Genomic DNA, 26,339 nt, shown 5'->3' on the forward strand with positions numbered 1-26,339 from the left:
ATTTTTTATTGATTTACTTGATTTAGGGGGGCAGATACCCCAACCCCCTCTAGGCTACACCCATGCTTGCTGGATGCTTGAAGGACACTTTAGGCCCAGGACGATTGCCTTGATGTGGTGGAGGGTACCTGGGCTGGGAAAGCCTTTGCTCAGAATTAATTCTGAGGAACTCCAAAGCAATGTGGGTGGAAGATCAAGGTTTCTACCGTACTTTGCCCATTTATTAGACAAGCATCCCTTGCAAAGCACCAAATGATTCCTTCTAGATGCACATCTGGAATTCTCTTCTCTTAGAAGTTAAGCAAACCCCAACATCATTATGTGTTTGAAGTTTGTTCCTGGCTTTGCTTTTCCTCCTAGTCCTTCCCAAGTTAGTCTCTACTGTTTTTAATTCTTGCTTTTTAAAAGTGTTTTAATGCCATTTTTTAATCCACATGATGTTTTATTTCTGTACACCATTCACATATTCCTTGAATGCAGACTGGTTTCTAAATTATGAAATAAATGCAATGTTAAATCTGAAGTTGCTGCTGCTGTTGCTGTTATATTTGTGCTTCACCTACACCACAGCTTCTAGGCATCCTGCAAAAAACAGCCAGAGTCATCCATTCAAAATTTTGAAATGCATCATCCCCTCTCCAAAGCAACATGAAGTAACCCAAACCCTCCCTCATTCAAAGCTATACATAGAAAATTTCCCATAACAACAAAAACAGAAGTTACAACCTCAATAAACAAGGACTGAAAAAGTAAAGCCATCAGCTTAAGTAGCCTGGAACAGCGAATCCCTTTGTGTAAACGGAAAAAGTATCCAGAAAGGGTAGTTAATGATACCTTCCTTCTGCGTAACAGGAATCAGCTCGAGCGGGGCGAAAGACGCTGATTTGGAGCCTGCAAAAGACAACTCAGGCAACGCGGAGCGGCTTCCCTGGAGGGGCCACCCGGGCGTCGTTGCAATTGAAACTAACGTGCAGTTACAGAGAATCATCGGGGTGCAAAACTTCAAGCATTAACTAAGTGGCCTTCAGATTACTAGAACTATTAATTGTAATTGTTTGGGAGGCGTACTCAGAACTAGTTAAAAAGCAAATGGGCACCATGGGGTAGAAGACAGAGCCAACCACTCAAACCGAGCAGGACTTAACAGAGATTTAAAATATCATATTTTGATCGGGTTTGAAATAATAAGGTTAACTGCATCCGGATTTAATTGGAAGTAAATCCCATTGAAATCAAGGGGGGGTTACTTGGGAGTAATTGGGGCTCCACTGTCATTCGGGCGTAAGTCTCATCCAATTGGATTTTAGCAACTTCTGAGCGAAACCTGCGCCAGGGCTGCTGCTTAACTTCTGCGTTGCGCTTCTGCTTTATCTGGACTTCGCTTGACTGTACGAGAGGGGGGGCGGGGAGAGGGGAGAGAAATGGGTTTCCTCGTTTGGAATAATTTGTTGAAGTTAGATTAATGGTGTAACCTCACCCGGATTTCAGAAAAGAATTCGCTGCCACAAACTGGGCGATCCCAATATTTTTAGGGGGCGGGGGACTGTAGCAGAGAAGCCATTCCTCCCACTTAGCATCCCCCAGCTTTTTCTGATGGAAAATATTCCCTTTTAAACGGGTTTCTGGGGTGTCCTTAGGCAGATAGATGCATTTCTGAGTTGCATTTGTGTGGGCTTTGCAAAAGAACCGTAGTCCACAGACCTGGGTGCCTGTAGCAGAGAAAAACGCGACGCAGGACATCTGAAGGGGAAGGACCGCAGCTCGGGGGTCGAGCAGCTGCCTTGCATGCAGAAGGTCCCATGCTCAATCCCCGTCACCTCCAGTTAGGGCTGGGAATGCCCCCTGTGTGAAATCCTGGAGAGATGCTTCTGCCGGCCAGAGCTGACAACGCTGAGCTAAATGGACCAATGGGACTGAATCGGTAGAAGGCAGCTTCCTATCTTTCAAAGAAGACACGCCTTTGCGATGGTGCAAGGTGTGGCGAAACTGGACAGAGAGTTGTTTGGGCTCATAGTCTTACAACTTCGGGGTCATCCAGCTGTGGTTGGCGGAAGATCTGAACTGAAACTCCCGTCATCCCTAACCATTGGTGATGCTGGCTGGGGCTGATGGGAGTTGGAGTCTAGCGCCATCTGGGGGAGCACAGGGTTCCTCATCCCTGCTTTAAATCCTGGGCTTCCAGGGTTTACCAGGGGTGAGCTCTTTAGATGGCCAACTGGTGTCACACCAGTGGTGTGTATCATCTCACTCCCTTCAGGTTGCAGTAAGCCCTGCTCATTCTGCTGATATACCGCTGTCCGTTAATAGATACCAAGAGAGAAGTGTCCAGCCGCTCATAGCTGCCAAGTTTTCCCTTTTCTCGCGAGGAAGCCTATTCAGCATAAGGGAAAATCCCTTAAAATAAGGGATAACTTGGCAGCTATGGGAGTCCAGCCCCACGGCTTGCCTCATAGGTGCGTGCGCGCACTCATGCACACCGACCTCACCACTAGCACTAGCACCGCCGTCTGCAGGCACCGAGGGAGAGCCATCTCCCTTTGCAAGCTCCAAGTGAGGGCAGGAAGAGAGAAAGCTGATCCCCCAAGTTTCCATCCTGCGCCATTGAAGCGCCGGAGCCTCAAATGAAAGATTTCCTTCCAAGCTCCGTCATTCCTGGGGATGCTGATGGTGAGGGTGGCAGAAGGCCTGGGAAAACATATCTCCCTGGCCTGCTCCCACCCACGGCGCGCCTGGCCGCACACTGGCCTGGAGGCCGGCACGAGGGGCGGGGAGGAGGGGTCATCGCCACCGCCACTAGGGCGCTGGGAGAAGGGAAGGGTTGGTAGCTGTGGCTGCGTTCACTCTTGACAAGTTCTTTTGTTCTGCACGAGTCTGCCCCTAGAGGCTGGGAGAAGGTGGGATTGGAACAGCCAACCATCTGGGTTAAATCATAGAATTGGAATGGGAAGATACCCCCATGGTCATCCAGTCGAACCCCTTGAAATGGATTGCAATGCAGGAATCACAACTAGAATTTTTTGTCACATTATTTTATTTAGCTCTAGGTATTTAGGAGCCCAATCATTACAATTAATGTTTTCAAAGCCAGAGCAGGGAACAATGAAAGAATATACACATGATGGAGGGGTGGGGTGGGGGATAACAATATACAAAAATTACAGGCTCTGTAAAAATAAGTCTAATCAATAACAAAGAAATTCACAAATTATTTGCTCCATCAGTGTGGTTTACATGGTGTAGTGGTTGGGCTGTGATCTGGGAGACCAGAGTTCAAATCCTCACTCAGCCATGAGGTTCAGTGAGTGACCTTGGACTGGTCACTGTTTGTTCCTGCTACCCCCCCTTGCCTTTGTTGCCTCCCCATGTTTATATCATATTGTAAGCACTTTAGGGCAGGAACTTGTCTTCTTATATTTTGTAAAACAGTATGTGTGCTGTTAAGCCATGTGTCCAACAACTCAAAGCCTTCTTCCTCAGAAATCTCTGTGTGTTGCTGAGGGAAAAATAAGCCCTTTTTATCTTCACAACAACCCTGTAAAGTAGATTAGACAAAGAGATTGGCCCAGTGGAGCTGAGATAGGAAGCCAGGTTCTCCCCAATCAAAGTCCAATACAGTACACTCATATTTGGTTTTTTCTTGCCAGTTCTCACCCTAAATGGAAGAGAGGTCTTTCTGCATGCCAACAACAGCTTTAAGACACCCCTCACTGTGTCTTTCTTAATTGCCTTTTGCAAGACTCAGTTAAACATTTACAAACAGTTTGAAATCAAACCTCACAAGCTAAAAGGAAACTTTTGCATTTCAAAAGTGTACCTTTGGGGGAATCTATCAAATAAAAAGCTTGCTTTAAAATATATGTTTCAGTTCTTCTTTGCTGAGCTCTTGTCTCATTCCAGTCTGTTGTCTATGGTTTTGGTGACTTTTTTTAAAGCAGGTCTGATTTCATTGACACTCTAAGCATTTAAGTTGCTTGTATGGGTATTATAGGTTTATAGCCCTACAGGATGGATTTGTTTGTGTAAATTCTTATGCACTCAATTTATTAGCCTTTATGGAGACATAGCTAAACTCTAGGATTATCAATAATCCAATTATACTAAACAGTACAAGTTATAAAAAGAGGGCAAGGAGAATAGTTCTGGGGCTGGGATATTGAGTTACGTCAGGGAATTCCAAAACCTGTCTGGGTGTCAAGGTTGATAAAACGGAGCTTGAAATATGATTCAACAGGTTTTCATGGGCTTCCAACTTCACCTTACAGTCTGCTTGGAAGACTTCCCTGGGAAGACAGATTGACTCTTAAACCACTCTGGAAATTGCAGCTCTTTGGGGGAAATAAGAGTCTCCAAGTAACTCCTGGCATCCTCAACAAACTACAGTTCCCAGGATTCTTTGTGGAAAGCCATGACTGTCCAAAGTGGTATGATCCTGCTTTGAATGGATTGTGTGGATGGGGCTGTAGTCTGCTTTTATTGCATTTTGCCAATGGCCTTTGCAACTTTACAAGAAAAAAAAACATGGGTTAGTTATGACTATTATTTCCAATGGGTCTGTCTACTGTGAGTAGGATTAACAGTTAATACAACACAGAGCTACGTCTATTTTGTAACATAGCTCTGTACCAAAAGAAAGAAAGAAAGAAAGAAAGAAAGAAAGAAAGAAAGAAAGAAAGAAAGAAAGAAAGAAAGAAAGAAAGAAAGAGCAGGCAGGGGCATTGTGAATGTCTGCAAGCAGGGACTGGAGAAGGCTGCTCAGTGATAAATGGTTTCTGCAGTCAGCTTCAAAAGTGCTCGGTGCCCCAGTGCCAAACTGCCAACTGCTCCCTTGTCAAAAATGCATCTGCACTTATATGGTCACGAAGCGCCCCAGATTCCTTACGCGTGCCTGACTTCTGTGCATAGAGGCATGCCAGCTGAGACACACCAGCCCTCAGCAGCTTATGAAGGGGAAAGGCATATTGGTAAGAGTTGTTTAAACTACACATGTCTTCAGTCAAATACACGCCCTGACACGTTACCACCACCAGGTTGCAGAAAACCACAAGCCCATCATAAATACACCAGCAAAGAGAGAAGGGTCTATTCAGTCTGGTTCCTTCTTACATACCCACAACTCCGACGAAGGTGAAATGAACACCCTGGAGTACAAAGGAATGTGGAAAAAGTTGCCAGCAAGATCGTTATTGAGCCGGGGGGGGGGGATGAGGAGGAGGTCTCTGGTTTTCCAGGAACAGCAAGATAAATTTCATAAGAACCCAGAATGGGGTAAGCTTCATCCTTGTGTATTTTGCCCATCCATGCATAGAAATCTCTCACGTGGAAGGAAATTGCAGCACCTCATCTCCCAACCCAAAGATATTCCATTTGGGAATCGACCAAAGTGGGGGTGGAATTAGCCCTTCTTAGTCAGTGAGAATGTACAAATTTCAAAAAGACCCCTTCGCCTGTAAAAAGGAAAAGAAAACCCCAAATTAAGCAACAATTGGACACACCATGAAATGATTATTTCCTCTCATCACAAGCACTTTAAAAACTTCTGGGTCGGCTTTGACTTAGTCACGGCTTTTTCCTCTGTTTGCCAGCGTCAGAAACCTGCAGTCAGTTAAACACAGGCATCCCCAAACTGCGGCCCTCCAGATGTTTTGGCCTACAACTCCCATGATCCCTAGCTAACAGGACCAGTGGTCAGGGATGATGGGAACTGTAGTCCAAAACATCTGGAGGGCCGAAGTTTTGGGATGCCTGGTTAAACAGCACTCAATGCCCAGGGACTCTGCTGAAGGATCACTTGCACCCCACTGAGGATCCACTTGTGCTGGAAGACAATCTTCAGCCTTTTGTTTTCTGGGGCTTTATGTCCCGGTTGGACAAAATCGCTGAATTTCTATTTCTTTCAGTTTCTCATTCTTTCAGACAGCTTGCCCCATGTCTGCATCAATTTGTAGAGCAATTCCAGTATATGCATTTTGGAATAATATATGCATTTCTGCAAATGATTTCCCCTACTACAGTGGCTCCCAAACATGCCCTGCCTCCCCCCAATTGCAATGCACTGTGCTAGATGCTGTACATGAGCATACCAAGCACAGAAAGAACATAGGAAGCTGTCTTATACACAGCCAAACCACTAGTCCATCTAAAAAAAGGGAAAAGGTAAAGGACCCTTGGATGGTTAAGTCCACTCAAAGGTGACTATGGGGTTGCGGCGCTCATCTCGCTTTCTGGGTCATGTGGCCAGCATGACTAAACCACTTCTGGCACAACGGAACACTGTGACAGAAACCAGAGTGCACGGAAACGCTGTTTACCTTCCTGCCTAGTAATAATAATAATAATAATTTATTATTTATACCCCGCCCATCTGGCTGGGTTTCCCCAGCCACTCTGGGCGGCTTCCAACAGAAACATTAAAATATACTAATTTCTTAAACATTAAAAGCCTCCCTAAACAGGGCTGCCTTCAGATGTCTTCTAAAAATCTGGTAGCTGTTTTCCTTTTTGACATCTGATGGGAGGGCGTTCCACAGGGCAGGCACCACCACCGAGAAGGCCCTCTGCCTGGTTCCCTGCAACTTGGCTTCTCGCAATGAGGGAACTGCCAGAAGGCCCTCAGAGCTGGACCTCAGTTTCCGGGCAGAACGATGGGTGTGGAGACGCTGCTTCAGGTATACTGGACCGAGACCGTTTAGGGCTTTAAAGGTCAGCACCAACACTTTGAACTGTGCTCGGAAACGTACTGGGAGCCAATGTAGATCTTTCAAGACTGGTGTTATGTGATCTCGGCGTCCTCTCCCAGTCACCACTCTAGCTGCCGCATTCTGGATTAGTTGTAGTTTCCAGGTCACCTTCAAAGGTAGCCCCACGTAGAGCGCATTGCAGTAGTCCAAGCAGGAGATAACTAGAGCATGCACCACTCTGGCCAGACAATCTGCAGGCATGTAGGGTCTCAGCCTGCGTACCAGGTGGAGCTGATAGACAGCTGTCCTAGACACAGAATTGACCTGTGCCTCCATGGACATGGGGCACAGTTACCCCATTCCGGACCAGGGAGTCCTCCACACCTGCCCGCCTCCTGTCCCCCACAAACAGTATTTCTGTCTTGTCAGGATTCAACCTCAATCTATTATCTACTTGCACTGGTGTGCTTTTGAACTGCTAAGTAGGCAGGAGCTGGGATAGAGCAACAGGAGCTCACCCTGTTGTGGGATTCGAACCACCAACCTTCTGATTGGCAAGCCCAAGAGGCTCAGTGGTTTAGACCACAGCGCCACCCACCTCCATCTAGTCTATCTAGCTCACTGCTGCCTACACCAACTGGCAGTGGCTCTCCAGCATTCCAGGCAGCATTCTTTCTTAGCCCTGGCCTTGAGACATCGGGGATTGAACCCTGGACCTTCTGCCACTGAGCCACAGCCCATCCTTTAAAAAAATAAAGCAATATTCCAGTCCTCATGGTTCTGAGTACATGGTTGGCTTAAATGGGAAGCTCCCTTATATTGAGTCAGACCATTGATCCACCTAGTTCTCCGTTGCCCACTCTGGCAGTCATTTCTGAAGGTTTCAGACTTTCCCAACCATAACGGAAGATGCCAGGGATTGAACCTGGGATCCTCTGCATGCAAAACGGGAGATCTACCACTGAGCTATGTCCTTCCTATAAATACTATTTAGCCCCTGCTTTCTGGACCAGCTGAAGTTTCCAGACACTCATCTCTCTGCCTAGGTACCAAAGCTAGGAATTATACCCTGTGGCAAAAACAATACAGACCATAAAAGAGCTGACTAATTTTCTCATGAGTTGCAGGATCAAGAAATGAGTAAGGCACATTCTTTAATTCTGTCTAGTACCGTGCAAACCTCAGATCATTTCACGTCAAGCTCTAAGTTGTGTTGTTTTGTGACCATCCTTTGAAATTTTGCCTCTTCCCCACCAACCCTTGGTTCATTAGAACCACATTTGATATAAAGTCCACTAGGGAAAAAATAATAAAGGGGAAATCAATATTTTTGACAAAAGGCGTTTATTGGGCAGGCAACACAGCACATATATATAACTTTTGTTGAAACAGATTGAGGACTAGATCCATCAACACAGAGAAATGCTTTCAATTTGCAGCCTTTAAGCATGGAAGGATATTTGCGGTGACGGAGCAATCTGCCACCCACCGCTCTCGCCGTGGTGTAAGATTTCTGCGGTTGTTCACTGACGGAGACAAGCAGCCAAATTAAAAGATTCCCTGCTGGAAGGACTGAGATTCCCAAATGATGCCTCATTTTGAGTGGAAAATTTATTGGAGTTTCCCTTTTGACCAGCTGCCTGAAATAGGATTTTAATTTAGCAGCTCCTAGCAATTTTTCCACCAATTTTTCTCATTTTCAAAGAATAGCAGGGGCTTGTTGAGGGTTAGTGTCTCTCTCTCTCCCCCCCCCCACTTCCATGCTTGCTCCTGGCAGCTTTATGCACCTTAGGGCATATAATTACCCAAGAAATTCTCCTGTACCACCACTCCCCGAAATGCATAGGACTTGGCATGTCTCCCATACATTCCAACAGGGCTCAGGAGACATTATGGATGAAATGTGCCCAACGGCAACCCATGGTAGGCTTTAGCTTATTAATCTCTTTGGTCCCAACAATTACAGCTTTGGCTGCCAATCAAAGATCCCTGTCCACATGTTCAGTGAGTGATGATCTGGGTTTCCAAGCACCTTCTGTGGGCAGGGAAACATTTGGCAGCCCTTCTTTGACAGCAGAATACTGAAACACTGATACACATTTCTGACCAACCACATGCCCCACCATCCAATATCTAGGCCTCTAGTGAGGAAGCTCAGGGGCACTCTGTTCACTCTCAAGTCAACTTCTATGGCTTTCTAGACTCCCCCCCAGAATGCATTTTTTATTTGGTAGTACTGTTAAGGCTTACAGCTGTGTGAATTTCCATTTTAGGATCAAATATGTGCATTATTAGCATTATTAAGAAAAAATGTGAAAGTGATCCATGTTGTAGGTTGTGAGTCAAAGGTGGATCTTGACCAGCTGAAGACCACTGTTGTACACAGCCCCGAGCTCCTTGGAGAAAAGTTTGTGTATATGTGTAATAAATAAATAACTGTAACAAGTCTGTCCACTTCTTCGTAATCAGTTGGAGGCTGGCTGAAAAAGGGAAGGCACTGTGAAAAATTGTATTTGCAAGACTTCAGAAATCGCCCATCTTTGCTTTTAGAAGAAACGTCTGTGAATCGGAACACCTATTTCATGCAAACCATGTAACTCTGCAGATTCCTCGTGCCCAGCTGGGCATGAACGTTTAGAAATAATACATCCTTTTGCCCCATGCCCATCAGTTGGTGGGGGTTCCGTTACTTTGAGGTCTGTTGAGCTACATCAAGTAGCTGTCTAGAGATGAAGGGATCTTTTGTGTTGTTCCATTCTGGACATCTATCCAAATCTTTGTCTTTATCAGTCAGTTCCCAGCGTTCCACCTTAGCCATGCTCTGAACAGTTCAGCCAAAACCCGGCATTTTCTGCCATTGCCTCTGTACTGCAGAACACCCATGCCTCTGCCATGCATGAAACATCAGCTGTTAATTTCTTCAGCTGTCTTAGGAACACATATCTCTTTCTGAGGCTTTTCCCGACCTTTAAGATTGGACCCCATTATCTCCGAATTCCTGTTTTTGCCTGCTCCTGTTTTAATTTATTTTTTAGGATTCCATTTCACTGTTTTTATGATACTGTCATTGTTGAACAGGGTGAGCTTACTGGTGACAGATGGGAGTCCCAGCTGCTGGAAATATTTCTGTACCTGACAGATTCCAGAGTGGTGGCAGGAAACATTTGGAAACAAGAACAGGTGTCATGGGTCCCCAACTACACCCTGGAAGCCCATGTAAGGAAGCAAGAGAAGTCAAAAATAGTGCCTCACCTGGCATTTCCCCTTCCCTTCCCATGGCCTTTCCACTACCCCCAGGTAGACATATTTATTTTTCCCGGTCTGCCTCCATCCAACAGCCTCATCTCCCCTGGCTCCTGGCTCTCCTGCCACCCACCCAGGCCATGACCATAGAGACTCTTTCTTGAAAGTAAGGGAGTGATCTTTATTGAAGCAGAGAAGACAAACCGGCTCAGCAACAGGTAATGAGTCCCAGAAGCCACAACGCTCAGGCTCAATGGCACAAAAGGTGAGGCTAGCCAGGCTGGAAGCTGTGGTTCAATTTTAAGGAGTCTGTGATGAAGGCAAGGAGTTTGGAATTGCACAGCAGTAACTGAGTTGTCCCAATGGGTTGACACACCCACCTGCCAAGCTTTTAAAGATGGAACAAGGACTCACAAGACTGTTGAGCATGCAGACATTCACTCCATCAGGGATGATGTGTCTATTGCCTGTAATGGGAGTGCAGCCAGGTCCTGGTCAACCAGGCTATGCCTATCTCTTCTGATTCCAGTTCCTCCACCCCTAGTGGTGGGCTGATGCCCTCCCTGGAGTCTGTTGCTGGGCTACTCTCGTCAGGAAGGAAGAGAGGAGATGGGACTCCTGCTTCCCCAGTCAGGGCAGCCACATCACGAGAGGGGGAAGAACTCACCTCCTCCAGCCTCTGTTCTCCAACCTCAGTCCACCACCCTACCGCAAGTCACCCCCCTGTTCCTCCTCCTCATCCATCTCAATGTGCCACCAGACCCATGACAACACTTTTAGATAGTGTGGGTAAAACCACAGGCAAAAGAGACCGCAAGGCTTTGTGAATCAAGTTCAAAAGTTTACTAAAGAAGAAGAGGGGAAAGGTTACAAAACATTCCCCAAAGAGCAAAGAGGGGGTAATGGAAATAAATCAGGATAAATGCATCCAGTTAGTCTTATCCAAACTTATCCAGTGGCTAAAATTCTGCTAAGCAAAATTCTTTCAATTAGAGCTCTTAGGATGGTACAGTTAGCAGCTCTCTCCCCCTCTGGCCTTCAGTGCCTGCTTGTGCTCTTCAGTTCCTTCTGAGGCCCTCCCCTCACTTGTGTCTGTAACTTGTCCCTTATCTATACAGTATCTTTGAGCCACTGTTCTTTGCTATGTCGCAATCCACAAACAACCCAAGCATCAAACTAATACACGTTTACCTTAATCCCCTCTGCAAACCCAACTGCCCATATTCCACACTTTGCCTCCTGACTTTACCTGCCATCCAGGTTGCCTCTCGGAAGCAAATTTACCCTATAATCCCCAAATCAAACTATATACAGTACAAGATTTTGATTTCTTTTTAAACAGTCCAATTCCTTCACACGCAGGAAGCTCCAAGCTCCAAAATGCAGGAAGAGATTTGGAAGTAGAGAATTTTGAAAGTCTCTGTTATTTCTCCCACATTACACCCACAGAGGATGTACACAAATTAATGTGCATGAGTCAGGTAGGCCAGCCATGAGTCCTGCTTGACAGAGGACAGTCCTTTACATGAAGGGGCCCTCTGTTTGGAGGGGTGTCTGGCCCAAGTCCAGCTGAAAGATAAAGCACCATAAGAATGGAGAGCCTTGAAGTAGCACATGGGCATCAAGCTAAGACGAACATCAAGCACCTGGTCACAATCTTCACCACAATGATGAGATGTATTCTATTTCTGTTTGAATCCTAGTAATGGCCATCTAGGCCTGTAAATTAACATACGCAAATTCCAGGGAAATTGGCCTCCCCTTTTGTCTTCTTTTGGGGGAAAGAAGTGATGTGTGTGGTCACCCTAGAGAGAGGCAGAAAGGCACTTTTAATCTCATGCGTGAAAAGGCCCAAAGTCTTTCTGGAAGGCTATTTTTAAGAGCATACTGTTTCAGTGCTATATTCTCAACATTTATTCAGTCACTTCTGTTCTTTGGGAGGGATTTACAGGAAGCAAACAAACAAACAAACCCAGATCCAAAACTGAAGGCCCTGGCAAAGGCTACATTTAACACCCAGCGCTCCTCCTCCTGTCTTGCAAGAGCCTCCCCTCCTTTCCCAAATGCGTAGAACAAGCAACTCTCATCAGATAAACAAGAAGGAGGAAAACATGTATCGGTCCATCTTCATCCTGATTTACGTTATAGTGCAAAACTACATCACTGGAAGCGGATATGAGTTAGTTTACCGCAATGTTTTCAGTAATGGTATTAAGAATGTAATTTCTCAGGAAAGCAATGACTGTCTTTCACTCAGCTGTACAATTAGAAGAATTAGTAATCTGAGAAACATCATCCTCAAGAAGTCTGAAACAGAGGTTGAAAATTGCACGCAACCCCTAGAACAGGGATCAGCAAACTTTTTCAGCACTGTCCCTCAGACCTTGTGGGGGGCCAGACTATATTTTGAAGGGGGGAAATGAAATAATTCCTGTGCCCCACAAATAACCCAGAGATTCATTTTAAATAAAAGCACACATTCTACCATAGCTGCCAAGTTCTCCCCTTTTTTAAGGGAAATTCCCTTATGCTGAATAGGCTTCCTCGCGAGAAAAGGGAAAACTTGGCAGCTATGCATTCTACTCATGTAAAAACACCAGGCAGGCCCCACAAATAACCCAGAGATGCATTTTAAATAAAAGGACACATTCCACTCATGTAAAAACATGCTGATTCCTGGACCGTCCGCGGGCTGGATTTAGAAGGCAATTGGGCTGGATCCATAGCTGCCAAGTTTTCGCTTTTCTCGCGAGGAAGCCTATTCAGCATAAGGGAAAATCCCTGTAAAAAAGGGATAACTTGGCAGCTATGGCTGGATCCGGCCCCCAGCCTTAGTTTGCCTACCCATGTCCTAGACCTAGAATAAGGCTCAGGGGGCAATGGAGACAGCCCTTTCTAGTTACTATTAGTGGGTTGAATCCAGTGAGTCAGTTGACAGTTAAAGACAAATCTGTGAGAACTAAACATAGTCGTCTTTCAGAATTCTCACTTACCCAAATTTTGTAATGCACTTCTCCAACCAAAGAATCTTTACAATGTTTCACATTCATGAAACGCATTACAGTAGAATAAATTGTTTGCAAAAATGGGGGGGAGTCAAAACTGCATACACAAATGTGTTTATTAGTGGAAATCTGTGTTAAAATTAACGTGAATTTTCATGAGAATATTTCAATAGAACGCAAATTGCTGCAGAAGCATAGAGAACTTAAATTTTCAGTGCCTGCTGAAAGACAAGCATACCAAGATGCTTAAAAAGTTGAGGTAATCTGTTTTAGTATCTTAACTTTTGTATGTTTTAAACTAAAGCATGATTATGGATTTTTCTTGACTTTCTTGTTCTATCTTTTTTGTAAACTGCTTTGAGTATTAAAAATTTATGTAATTAATTAATTAATTAAGGTTGGGGGGGGAATAAACTGAGAGAATTGAAATTGACTGATTCTAGGATTCTCTCCCTTTCAATGAGTTTTGGTGATTCACAACTTCCTCCTCCATTTTCTGACCACTATACATGGACCCTTTTTTGTTGGACTAGGTGCCCTTCCAAACTGGTGTTTTATTCCAGGTGTATTATGAAACATGTTCTTGACATTTGTGATGGATTCATACTGCTTTATTAGTTGTCCAACAATGCTTCCTCAATGTAATACCACATTGTCACTATCCAGAGAGACTACTGTACAGCGCAACAAAAGCAAGACAACAAACAAACCTTACCCAACAACATTTGTGGTATGAAAAGTTACTAGATTTCAGCAGGAGGTGACAGGATATGCACTGATTGGAAACAAAGCTGTATGTCTACCCTGAAACCTTTGCAGGTGCAAAAAGTATTGCAAGGGATTACGTATGACCACCTCATCACACCCTGTGCCCAAATAATCAGGAATGCAAGATCATAATGACTTTGACCTTTTACTTTTTTTTGTGAACAACCTAAAATGTATTGCATAAAGAACATACAACATTTCTTCTTGTTGTTGCAAGACTTGTCACAGCAATAAATTGGAAATCTCCCTCTCTTAACCTCTTCCAGAAATGGAATCATAAAGTTTAGAATACAGTGCTGACAGAGAAGTTGACACGAAAAATTAAAGCATTACAAAAAGTTTCTGGGTCTGATTAATTTCAAGGCATATGGTATACTTTTATCTTCTATGTTACATCTCTAGCTACACTTGGTCAACTGAGGTTGATAATTCTGGGATAATCTTTGGAGCAAAAACTAATGTTACTTAATGTATTCTGCTGGATTTTGATTGATGATTGTAATAATTGATGAAATGTTTCCTCTCCGTTGTTTTTGTTACATATTTTTATGCCCCCCCCCCTTTTAAACCAATAGATGGATGATAACTGGAAGGGTCCAATGATGGGATGACCTGGGTTTAGATCCCCAATCAGTTACAATTCCCTGGGACTCCTAGTGCAAGCTCCATTTCTCAATGTAACCTACATGACAGGGCTGTTGTGAGAATAAGGGACCAAACTATATATTCCACCTTGAGTTCCTTGGAAGGAGGACAGGGCTGTTTTTTTTATAAAAAAACACCCACTAAAATATTGAAATTAAGGCTTTAGATTAGAAAGGGTAGCCTATTGCTTAACAGTGCCACATAAGTGATTTCTCACATGTCTGATACTCCTGAAGAACTTCTAGACTACATTCTGGATTTTTCTGCATGGCTTTTCAGACATTTGTGGGCTGGCACAACTTCCATTGAATGGATTGTTGTTCCATCTGGCATCCACTCTTAGAGAGGAGGGTGGGGGGGATAATTTTGCAAGGAAGTGTGGGCGATTGCCGAGATGTTACTTTCGAGAAACATGACTAATTGTATCCATCCTTCGTTCCATGTGTCACGCAAGGACCAACTTATTTTCATTTGCTTGTATTATTGTTTGTCATTAAGCAGGAAGTTCACATCTTTTCTGGGTTGCAACATTTACAACATACGCACATAGTTGCAGCATTCAGGGCTGTACAAGCCAAAAACAGGACCCACAGCTTGAATTTTAGAAAGATAAATATCTTTTAATGTCTATTTTCTGAACTTCCCTGGTCTTTTAAAGAGCATTTAGTAATAAATTACAGAATTGTTTATAAGTGTATATTTTATATATTTGTAATTAATATTATCATTAATAATAATTGTAATTTGTAGTAATTATCTGTAATACTACATCTGTAAGATGCACAGTTCTTTATTGGTTTTCTTGCTGCAGGCTAAAATAATTATTTTAACAACAACAACAACTTCTCCTCAGTTGGTATTCAATGGTGTATTGCTGCTGAATGTGGAGAATTCATATGGCCATCGTGATCAATAGGCACTGATAGTTCCCTCCTTCTCCCTGAATATGTCTAACTCCCTTTTAAAGCTATCAGGATACCAGTGACAATGACATACACTGTATATGGCAGCAAAGTCTGATGAGAAAAGGACCTAAATTTCTTTATTTATACTTTCTCACCTCACATAGGTTTATACACCTCTCTGCCCCATCTTATTCATCTCTTTCCCACAAACAAACAAAAGAAAACCCAAACACGTAAGGAAAGTGCTCTGATGCCCTGCTCACCCTGGTTGCCCCATTCTACACTTTTTCAACATCTTAAAAGTGCTGCTTATTTGAGAAATAAAAATGTTCCCTCCTGAATAAACAAAATACCACCTTATCTTTCAGGCAGGCCTAAGCTTGAGGGCTTGCTAAATCCAAATCCATATTTATTATCCTAATGAACTTGGGAAGCAAAAAATAAAATAAAATACCACATCTCAAATTATATTAAATTGTCACTAACCTTCTCTGGCAGTCTAGGTATTTTTATTTTTTACATTTGCTCCGCCGAGCTCATGACTTCCCTCCCTCCCTTCAACTGGTTTCCTGTTTCCTCATAAATTATACACACCTTTCTGATGTCAGTTTCTGTCCTTTAATACATATCAGATCCTTCTATTGCTTATGGTCAGATACTAATTACCCCATGTTGCAGGAATTACGTCAGTCCCGTTAGTATCTTCAAATTTTTACAGTGATCTCTTAAGTACTCAATAAATTTACTCCAATCTCTCTGCAATTTCTGATCGCCTTGGTTCCGAATCCTGACAGTCATTTTGGCCAGCTCTGCATATTCCATCATCTTCATCTGCCACTCCTCAATTGTTGGTAATTCTTGAAATTTCCATCTTTGGGTTATCAAAATTCTTGCCGCAGTGGTAGCATACATAAACAGTCTTTGATCTACTTTAGCAATCTCTTCTTCCATCAACCCAAGCAAAAATGTTTCTGGTTTTTTTGGGAAGGTGTATTTTAACATCTTTTTAGCTCATTATAGACCATTTCCCAAAACGTTTTCACCTTATCGCAAGTCCACCACATGTGGTAAAAATCTCCATCCTTTTCATTACATTTCCAGCATAATTTGTTTTTCATCCTATACATTTTAGCCAATTTAACTGGGCTCAAGTACCATCCATACATCATTTTCATTACATTTTCTTTCAAGACCGTATATGCTGTGAGTTTTAGGTTCTGATTCCATAATTTTGACCACGATTCATACTGAATATTATGCCCAAGTTCTATAGCCCATTTCGTCATTACTTCTTTCACCTCCTCATCCTTAGTGTACCATTCTAGCAAAAAATTATACATCTTTGACAACAATTTAGCTTTTTCATCCAGCAACTTGATTTGAAATTTAGATTTGTTACTTTCAAATCCACAATTCCTTTTGTCAGCACTAAATATATAATTTATCTGATAATATTGCAACCAGCCCGTAAACCATTCCTCTATTTGCTCATATGGTTTAAGTTTCCACCCTTTCTCTGTTTCTGTCAACATTTCACCATAGGTGGCCCATTTCCCTTCAATGTTTAATTTTTTAACAGTCAATGCTTCTATTGGGGATAACCACCAAGGTGTTTTTTGTTCCAGCAAATTTTTGTATCTATCCCATACTTCATAAATTGATTTTCTTATCATGCGGTTTAAAAATCCTTTATGCACTTTCACTTTATCATACCAAAAGTATGAATGCCACCCAAATCTATTATTAGCAAAGCCTTCCAGATCCAATGAATCTGTATTCTCCAATGTTATCCACTCTTTCAACCAACACAAACAGGATGCCTCATAGTAAATATTCAAAACTGGCATAGAGAATCCAACTCTTTCTTTTTTATCTATTAATAATTTATGCTTTATCCTTGTTTTTTTTCCCTTGCCAGATGAATTTTGATTAAAAAATTTTGCCACTCTTTAAATTGTCCTGTTCCTTTAATTATCAGAATCATTTGGAAAAGAAATAACATCTTGGGTAGAACATTCATCTTAATAGCGGCAATTCTACCTCACAATGACATATTTAATCTCTTCCATATTTCTAAATCCTTTTTAATTTCTTTCCAGGTTGATACGTAATTGTCATTAAACAAATTAATATTTTGGGGGTTAACCAAATTCCTAGATATTTAGCTTTTTTAACCACCATAAAACCAAATTCCTGTTGCAACACATCTATTTTTTCTTTATTCATATTTTTCACCAACATTTTTTCCTTTCCTTTATTCAGCTTAAAACCCGCTAACCGCCCAAATTCTTCCATTTCTCTCAATGCTTCCCTTGTGGTTTGCGGCTTTTCTAATGTTAAGACCAAATCGTCTGCAAAGGCTTTTAATTTATACTCCTTTGCACCAATTCTTATACCTTTCACAAAAGTGGCTTCCCTCAGATTTTTTTGTCAGGACTTCCAGGACAGTAATAAATAGTAATGGAGACAATGGACACCCCTGTCTTGTTCCTTTCGTTATACTAAACTTTCTATTAATATATTATTCACAATCAGTTTTGCACTTTGTTCTGAATATATTGCATCAACCCCAATAATTTCCCCTAACCCCAGTAATTCCAAGTTTTTCTTCATAAATTGCCAAGATATGTTATCAAAAGCTTTTTCTGCATCAATAAATATCAACGCTGCTTGCTTATCAAGCAAGCAGTCTAGGATTTTTTAAAAGGAAATGTTTAACATTCAATGCCCATAGTATAGCTTAATCTTGACAATATAAAATGCAGAAAAACAAACTACCACCTGGGTTGTCCAATGGCTTTAATTTTATGCTGTATTTTTCTTGCATCAAATGTCAGCTGATTTTAAATCATTTGGCTCTGATAGCATGAACCCAGTTGATACAACAGAAAACTTTAATAAACAGATTTAGCATTGTTCAATTTACAAGCACAGTTATAGCTTAAGAGCAGTGTTATGTAAAGCGAGGTGAGAGGGCCTCATTGGTTGTGGGTCCCCTAGCTATTGAATGCTGTCCCCAGGAAGGCTTACCAGGAAGTGACTTTCACATCTTTTCAGTGCCAGGTTAAGGCTTTCCCCTTTTCCCGGGCATTGGGTGGATAGTGATGGGTTAACATGACCATATTGATGTTTTCACTGCTGCTGTTGTTGATACAATTCATGAGATTGTGGTTTTGTTACCAGAGATTGGGAACCTGTGGCCCTCCAGATGTTGTTGGACTATCACACCAATAATTCCTAACCACCATGACCAATAGTGAGGGATGATGGGAGTTGTGGTTTAGAAAAAACTGGAGTGCCATAGGTTTGCCTTCCCTGTGTTAGGGATTGATTGATGGATTATTATTAATTTTCTATACCGCTTAATTTATTAAAAATATCTCCTAGCTGTGGACAAAAAACTGAAGCAACAACAGACAATATAAACAAAATATTACAAAAATGCAGTTACAAATAAAAACATTATATTTATACAATGTTACTAAGATATATAAATCAATATATGTCTATGTTTTTAACTCTGTATTTGTATTCTGTTTTTAAGTCACCTAGAAACTGAGCAAATGACTGAAATAATTAGTTAATGATGTGAAATATAAAACAAGGTATCTATTATTTTGAAAACAATCTTACAAATTCTTTTAAAAGGATTGTGCTTATCTATTTTTAGATTTAATCAGAACCGGATTGTAATATGTTTCCTAAATGATACCCACAAAAACTTTGTCTGCCATAGTAGAGAACAAGTTTAAGCTCTGAGAGTAGAGAAGCTCTCTTTCTCTTTGGGAAGGTGTTTATTAGTGTAAGGTTCATAGTCTGATTTATCGATTTAGGCTTCCATACCACGATTGGCCACATCGTACAGCACGCCAGTGTTTCTGTCATGTGTTCCCCTCTGAAGTGTTTACAATATTTTTGATTTACACCTTCCAGGTGTTCATTTGGAAAATATTGCTGCATTTGGTTTACACAGTTTTACAATATATTTGTGGACACCATTTAACTTCCACATTCGTAACTGTTGACATTCCAAGGCCTCCTGGTCAAATGGAGGAGGAAGGGGGGTGTCGTCTGCTGGCTTTAAAAAATGCAGGCTAATTGATTGGCTGTATTAGTCAAATCCCCAAACTACATATTTTAGATCAGAGGAAGTTATAAGGATTGCAGAAGAACTGGCTTAATGCCTTTGGTTAACATTTCATTAATAACAAAAACATTCTTCTTCCTTTTCAACCCTCAGAAAGAGAATGAGATTTGCCTGCATCATCATTTTTATTTCCTGTCCAGCAAACATTTACCATCTATGGCACCAAGAAAAGTCTGGAACCCATGGCCCTCCAGACATTGTTGGACTACAATGCCCATCATCCCTTACCATTTGCCATGCTGCCTGGGGCTGATGGGAGCTGGAGTCCCACAAATATGGAAGGCTGAAGGATCCCCACCCTTGATGTTAAAGGGAGATGGGCTTATTCTTTCCATTTTGGAAAGGTTTAGATGCCATATCTCAAACCATGTAAAGAAGTCCATAGACATTTCTGACTCTAGACCTCTTGCCCAACCAACAGGTGACCAGATGAGAAGCAATTTGCAAGCGTGCGCTAGTGTGTCTTTTTCACATGGCTGGGTATTCATGAAATTCCTTTGAGTCACCATACACCCCAACGGTCCCTATTCACCAACGACAATTTTATTTTCTGGAACTTATCACTTATAAATCCAAGTCTTCAGAAACCTCAGCAGGTCCAGAACATGGCATGCATGCTGCTGACAGCCTTTGCCATTGTATCAATTTGGACAATCATTCCATTTGCATACATTGTAACATTTCTATCCCACTTTTTTCCAAGGAGCTCAAGGTGACATATGGGGTTCCCCATTTTATCCTAGCAATGACCATGCACCATTCGTTAGGCTGAGATGCTCAAAGTCCTCTGTGAGCTCCATGGCTGACCCCAGGTCTTAGTTCAGGTCTGCTTGGTGTTTTTACATGAGTAGAATGTGTGCTTTTATTTAAAATGCATCTCTGGGTTATTTGTGGGGCATAGGAATACACTCATATATTTTTTAAAAAATATAGTCCGGCCCCCCATAAGGTCTGAGGGACAGGGGACCGGCCCACGGCTGGAAAAGGTTGCTGACCCCTGGCATATAGGTCCAGACCTTGGTAACCCCTAGGCTAGACTAATCCAATATGCTGTATGTGGGCCTACCCTTGTGGTTGGTTTGGAAATCTTAGGTAGTAGTAGAATATTACACCAGCACTGAAAGCTATGCACTGGCTGCCACTACACTACCAAGTTAAACTGAAGGTATTACTACTTGTGTATAAAGCCCTAAATGGTCTAGAACCAGGTTACCTGAAAGCCTGCCTTGTTTCTTGTCCACCAGCCAGATCACTGTGATTATATGGAGAAGCCCTCCTGACATTTCCACAGTTATCTCATATTCATTTAGTTTCTACAAGAACTAAGGCTTTTAGCATAGGGTCACCACTATTTCAAGACACTGTTCCAATTGAAATCAGACAGGCACTTACAACTCTGATATTTCATCACTTGCTGAAAATGTTTGTTTTGGCAAGCATTTTCCGATCATTGATTTGATTCACTGTTGGTTATTCATTCTGTGTTTTAGGATTGTATAATTGGATGGTGTTTCAGTGATCTTATTTACACCGCCATCTCCCCCCCCCCTTTTTTTTACGAGTTGGTGGTTTATAAATACTCTTGTTAATAAATAAGTTAAAATCTGAATTTAAGGTAATGGTGGATGCCTCTCGCCTGTAAGGCACACAGATGTAAAAATGCACACAGGAACCTTAAACCGTCATGTAGAAAACTGCCTGCCATTTCACACACCTTGGAAGCTCCTTTTGAACCATTAATAGCAGATTGTAAGACCATTCATGTTTTTCTGGCATACTTTAGAATAAAGGTCTTTCTTTATTTTATTTTTAAGTGCTGTAGAAGCTATTGCAGGAGAGAAGACTACAGCAGATGGAAGAATGTCATCAATGATGTATAATATATAATGAGCAAAGCTCTAGCCCTAACCCTTGGAATGAGAATAGCATAATTGCTGTGTTACAAGCACATTCTGATTTTTATCTGTAAATTCTGGAGAGTATAAGTTTGTATTATTTTTCTCCTTCCTGCCCAGATAGATGAATGACTTTGCAGCTGAAGGCCAAACCAGGTCTGACATTAAAGCTTATTTGCATTTAATATGCAAGCTTTTTTATTTTTTAAAAAATACAAATACCATCAGAAAAGTGATGGGGACTGGCAAGGCTGGTTGTTATCAAGATAATTATAAGAAACCAAGAGAAAACTAATGACGCAGCAATAAAACTGCTAGCAAATTTGCAAAGCTAAGCAGGGTCTGGTATTACCACATGTTGAGATCAGGAGTTAACTAGATGACCCTCAGGATCCCTGTATCTGAAATTGATCATTTGTCCAGCCCTACTAGCTTGCATAAAGGGAATCAGGTGGCACTGTGGTCTAAACCACAGAGCCTAGGGCTTGCCGATCAGAAGGTCGGCGGTTTGAATCCCCGCAATGGGGTGAGCTCCTGTTGTTCGGTCCCTGCTCCTGCCAACCTAGCAGTTTGAAAGCACATCAAAGTGCAAGTAGATAAATAGGTACCGCTACAGCGGGAAGGTAAATGGCATTTCCGTGTGCTGCTCTGGTTCGCCAGAAGAGGCTTAGTCATGCTAGCCACATGACCCAGAAGCTATCTGCAGACAAACGCCGGCTCTCTTGGCCAATAACGCGAGATGAGCGCCGCAACCCCAGAGTCGTCCGCGACTGGACCTAACGGTCAGGGGTACCTTTACCTTTACTAGCCTGTATAAAGAACACAAGCTGTATGTGAAAAATACCCTCTGATCACTCCTGTCATGCTCTGCTACTGGCTTAGATGCCCTTCAGAAGAAAGAATTAGACACAATCTCAGAGAACAAGCCTATTTGGCATAACAGCAAATGTGTTCGAAGGCAGCCAGAGGTGTAGCAACGTACTTAAAAAGGTTCCTGGCATAGGCCCATAGACACAAATGTCCTTAACATTTACAAGTGGGTGGGTGCACCCAATTTTAGAATGTAAGGTTTGCACCCAATGTTAGACCTACTCAGAGTACACCCATTGAAATGAATAGAATCACAGAGTTGGAAGGGACCTTGGGGGTCATCGAGTCCAACTCCATGAATAAACATAACTAAGGTCCATTCATTTCAGTGGGTTTACTCTAAGTAAAACGTAATTGGACACAACCCTAAGTGTCATAGAAAGCAAATCTTTTTTTTAACATTGTGTTTTAATTGTTGTAACCCACCCTGGACCCTTAGGCTGAAGGTCAGGTAATAAATTGTTATTGTTGTTAACTAATTTCCCATTCAAATCACTCTTCAGATCAACTCTTCATTTGATTCATGCTTCACCCAGGATTATTCCAAATACATCCCGTTTTAATTCATTTAGCCCTCAGTAGATTCTGCTCCAAATCAATTCCCCTCCAGATACCCTCAAAATAACCCCTACAGAAAGTCATTTCAATCTCCTTCCCAGTAATCCAAATCAACCTCTGGGTTAAGCTTCTTCTGAATTCAGGAAAGTCTGGGGCACTCAGAACAAGATGAAGGGCTCATGTCTCCTAGACCCACCCCAATAATAACCCCTCCCCAAAGTAGGATGCTTCTGAATAACCTATGCCGGGGCAAACTGAAGGTTGTACTGCCTTTTGAACTTCCCACTGATGCCTGGGTATCTGGATCCAGGAATTTTGGTCTAATCCAGAAGGGCCCTTATGTCCTTCCAAACTCACCTAACTGAAATAAAATTAGATGGTAAATATGATATTGGAATCTATATGGGACACCGTATTTACAGGCATGCTCAACCTGATCCAGAATGAGCTCCTGGTCAAGAGTGGGGTCTTACCTTAGTTTTCTGAAGAGAATTTCCCCCTACTTGGCTCATTTTTGTACTTGCAGGGAGGCAGCCAGAAAAGAGAGGAATTTTCTGAAGAAAACCAGCACAGTCCTCCGATCCAAAGCCGGAACACATTCCAGATTGGGGAGACCTCGCAGCTATTTTTTCTCCAAAAACAAAATGCCTCAAGGTTACATGTGCAAATAATGTCACAGGCAGTTTGGTCCAGCAAAAATGTGTTTAGGGTTAACAAGTACGTTGCTTTATCTGCATGTCCCAGAACGCTAAAGCTGCTTCGCTTCTTGTACTGTTTGAACACTTTTATGCAGTCATATTTAATCATCCTATCAAGAACACTTAAATTGTTTTTTACACCCTGGTTTAATGTCTAAACAATAGGTCACACTTTGTAGTCCAGCATTTTCAGTATCACAGTTGACAAATAATAGCAATAGCATGGCAAACGAACGTTTTGGGAGAGTGGGAATTATTCATTTTGCCTAATTTGTCTGGGGTAAATCTAGAATTTTCTTTTTATTAGAGAGGAAGACACCATAAGTAAATAAACAAATTCAACAAGCTTACATATTAAGGGGAAAACATGTTAAGATTGGCTGTCAAGTTTTGGGGTGCCAAGTTTTAAATCAAAGCACCTTACCAAACATTAGATTCTAAGGGCATATCTTTATTCTTAGCTAGACTTGCAAATTTGTAAGTCCCTTCTTTGCATTTGTTTCATATGCAGTTTTTCTTGAGCTGCTCCATGACCATGTTGGATAAAAGCTCACATGATCTCTGCCTAAAACTAAAACAATTGGTATCGCTACACGTCAAAGGTAATGTAAAGGCAGGCTATGTATATATATGTGTGTGTGTGTGTACACAGACACATTTATTGACTGCTAATTATCTTATCAATTTACAGTGAGCATGTGCTGCACTTAATTTATGAAAACTTGGAGGGAAGGTTGTGATTTCCTTAGGAATGGGAAAGAAATTCGATTCAGTTCAAACTTAAAGGATAAGCAACCTATTTTGCACTTTCTGGAGCAATGCAAGCGGAAACACAGCTATCCTCCAACAGTCTCACATCTCTGAATTTTGCAATGCAGTTCGCCACCCAAGTAATACATACAAAAGGGCACCTATTGAAGCAAAGTGTGCATTTAAAATCATATATTTGTGAAATGAACATACAAAAATACCTTATGTTAGGCAAAAATGCTTTGCAGAATTGTGTGCATTAGGCAAAATTGCATAGAAAAATGTGTCTGTTAGGAGAAATCTGTGCTAAAATGCTGGTGAATTTTCATGAGGACTTAAAAAGAAAATAATTTGAAAACTGGTGTGGAAATGCAGAGAACTGAATTTAAGAGTGGAAAAATGAGAAATATATAAGCAAGGTTGAGATATTTGTCTATCCCTACATTTCCTGCATGCACTGTCTAGTTCAAAATAGCTATTTAGAGGCCAGATTGTACCTTTCTTATAAATGTTTTCTGTCCTTTTATATTTAAGACACAAAGAAGCAACAGCTGCATAAAACAGGAATGTCTTTCAGGCGACACTTATCTGGGAGGAAACATGATTGAAATAAGTGGTGACTTACTTCTGAGTAGGATTATACTTACCTAATGAAAGTGACACAACACAACCCTACTCCAAAGTCCAATGAGTTCAGTGGGACTTACTCCCGGTGCTCAAGAGACTCTCATTTTAACTGACAATCGCTTTAGATGGATTGTGGCCACTGTAATTACTTGGGCTTAAACACGATACATGTACATCAACAAAACATGCAAGTTTGTGTAAGATAAGCCATATTATCTGAATAGTTTCGTGAATGGGGTTTATTCCCCCCCCCTGCATTTAAAGAAACAAACAAACAAAAAACAGAAAATCTGAATTCTGAGTTTAATACTTCAGTTTCAAGCTGATCTTGGCTCCCTCCAATCAGTTCCAAAAGGAAATGGTGGGTTATCCAATATTTTGGATCTTGTACTCTTATTGAAAGAACATGTAACTTGAACTGAAAGCTAATAATGTAGCAAAGAGGAGTGGGGGGAATCTTTGCCAGTTGCCAATGCCTGTTAAATGGGCAGATTAGCTGTCTTGCTTTTTAACATATAAACATCTGAAACCCGTTTCCTGTTTGGGGAGGGTGAAACTAGGTGGATGACCTCAGGCAAACTTTTTTTTAAAAGGAGAAAAAAAACCATAAATGAGAATGGTACATAGTACAGGGGGAAAGTCCACTCTTGGTGGTCTTGTTACATGCTATAGAGAGAGGCAGGGTGGGGTGGGGCGTGCGGGGGGGGAGAGAGCACACAGGAGGAAGGGGGGAAATACAAAAATAAACTTTTACCTTCTCACTTTCAGAATAGGCACTGCCATTCCTACACTGGGGTCTTCTGCTCTGCAGAGTGTCAGAGGCTGTCATTGCCAGCACAGTTCCAACAGTTAAGTATACACTTCAACAGAATCCAAGACGAAACATTCGCTCAAATCCCCAATGGCTGGTCCCTGTCCTCGCTGCGTGCTAAAAGTTCCTACCCTGGCTGTCAAAACCAAACGCAGAAGACAATCCAGTGATCGCCTACCCTAAATGCCAGTCCAGAGCCTTGGCTTTGCAAACAAGGGAAACCACTGGCAAATTGGATCTTGATTCTTTCCCATTTGAGGAAGGAAGGAAGGAGGGAGGGAGGGAAGAATGAATGAAAGAGTGAAAGATGTGGTACGACTAGGGAAAGAGAGAGGACAAAAGGCAGAAATCGTAATCATCACCACAACAGCTGTAACATGTTGCTGATTGTGGCCTTTCTAGATGAGACATAGATGTTCTGAGCTAGGAAGGGGGTGGATTTGGTTCAGTTCACATTTAAAAGTAAATGTAGCAAATTCAAACTTTCTAAAACAATACACGAATCAAAATGCAGCTACCCTTTTCAAAAAAATTCAGTGCAGTTCTCCAGCCCAGCAATGTGTACAAGAAGGCATATACAGGAGGATAAAATATGCCTATAGGCACATATAATATCATGCATCATGTACGGGGAAATGGCTGGCAAAAATGTGTATATTTGTCCCCCAAAAATCATATAAAATGTGTTTGTTAGGATAAATCTGCCCCAAAATTTGCCCCCAAATGCTATGAATATTTTC

At 41.9% G+C, this 26,339-nt stretch overlaps 1 long non-coding RNA gene across 2 annotated transcripts; it reads right to left on the reverse strand.

The window, feature by feature from the left end:
• Positions 1 to 3,029: 3,029 nt before the first annotated feature.
• Positions 3,030 to 25,840, reverse strand: LOC132592378 (uncharacterized). Of its 2 annotated transcripts, none has more exons than XR_009557843.2 (3): positions 25,543 to 25,840; positions 23,187 to 23,344; positions 3,030 to 5,444 (listed from the first exon to the last, which is right to left on the reverse strand). It is a non-coding gene; the product is annotated as an uncharacterized LOC132592378 (long non-coding RNA). The 2 variants fall into 2 exon arrangements; XR_015950524.1 differs by lacking the exon at positions 3,030 to 5,444 and adding an exon at positions 10,749 to 11,725.
• Between the last annotated feature and the right edge of the window lie 499 nt (positions 25,841 to 26,339).

The sequence above is a fragment of the Zootoca vivipara genome, chromosome 6, assembly GCF_965207765.1.
Source record: "Zootoca vivipara chromosome 6, rZooViv2.hap1.1, whole genome shotgun sequence".
In the NCBI taxonomy this organism is placed as follows: Eukaryota; Metazoa; Chordata; class Lepidosauria; order Squamata; family Lacertidae; genus Zootoca; species Zootoca vivipara.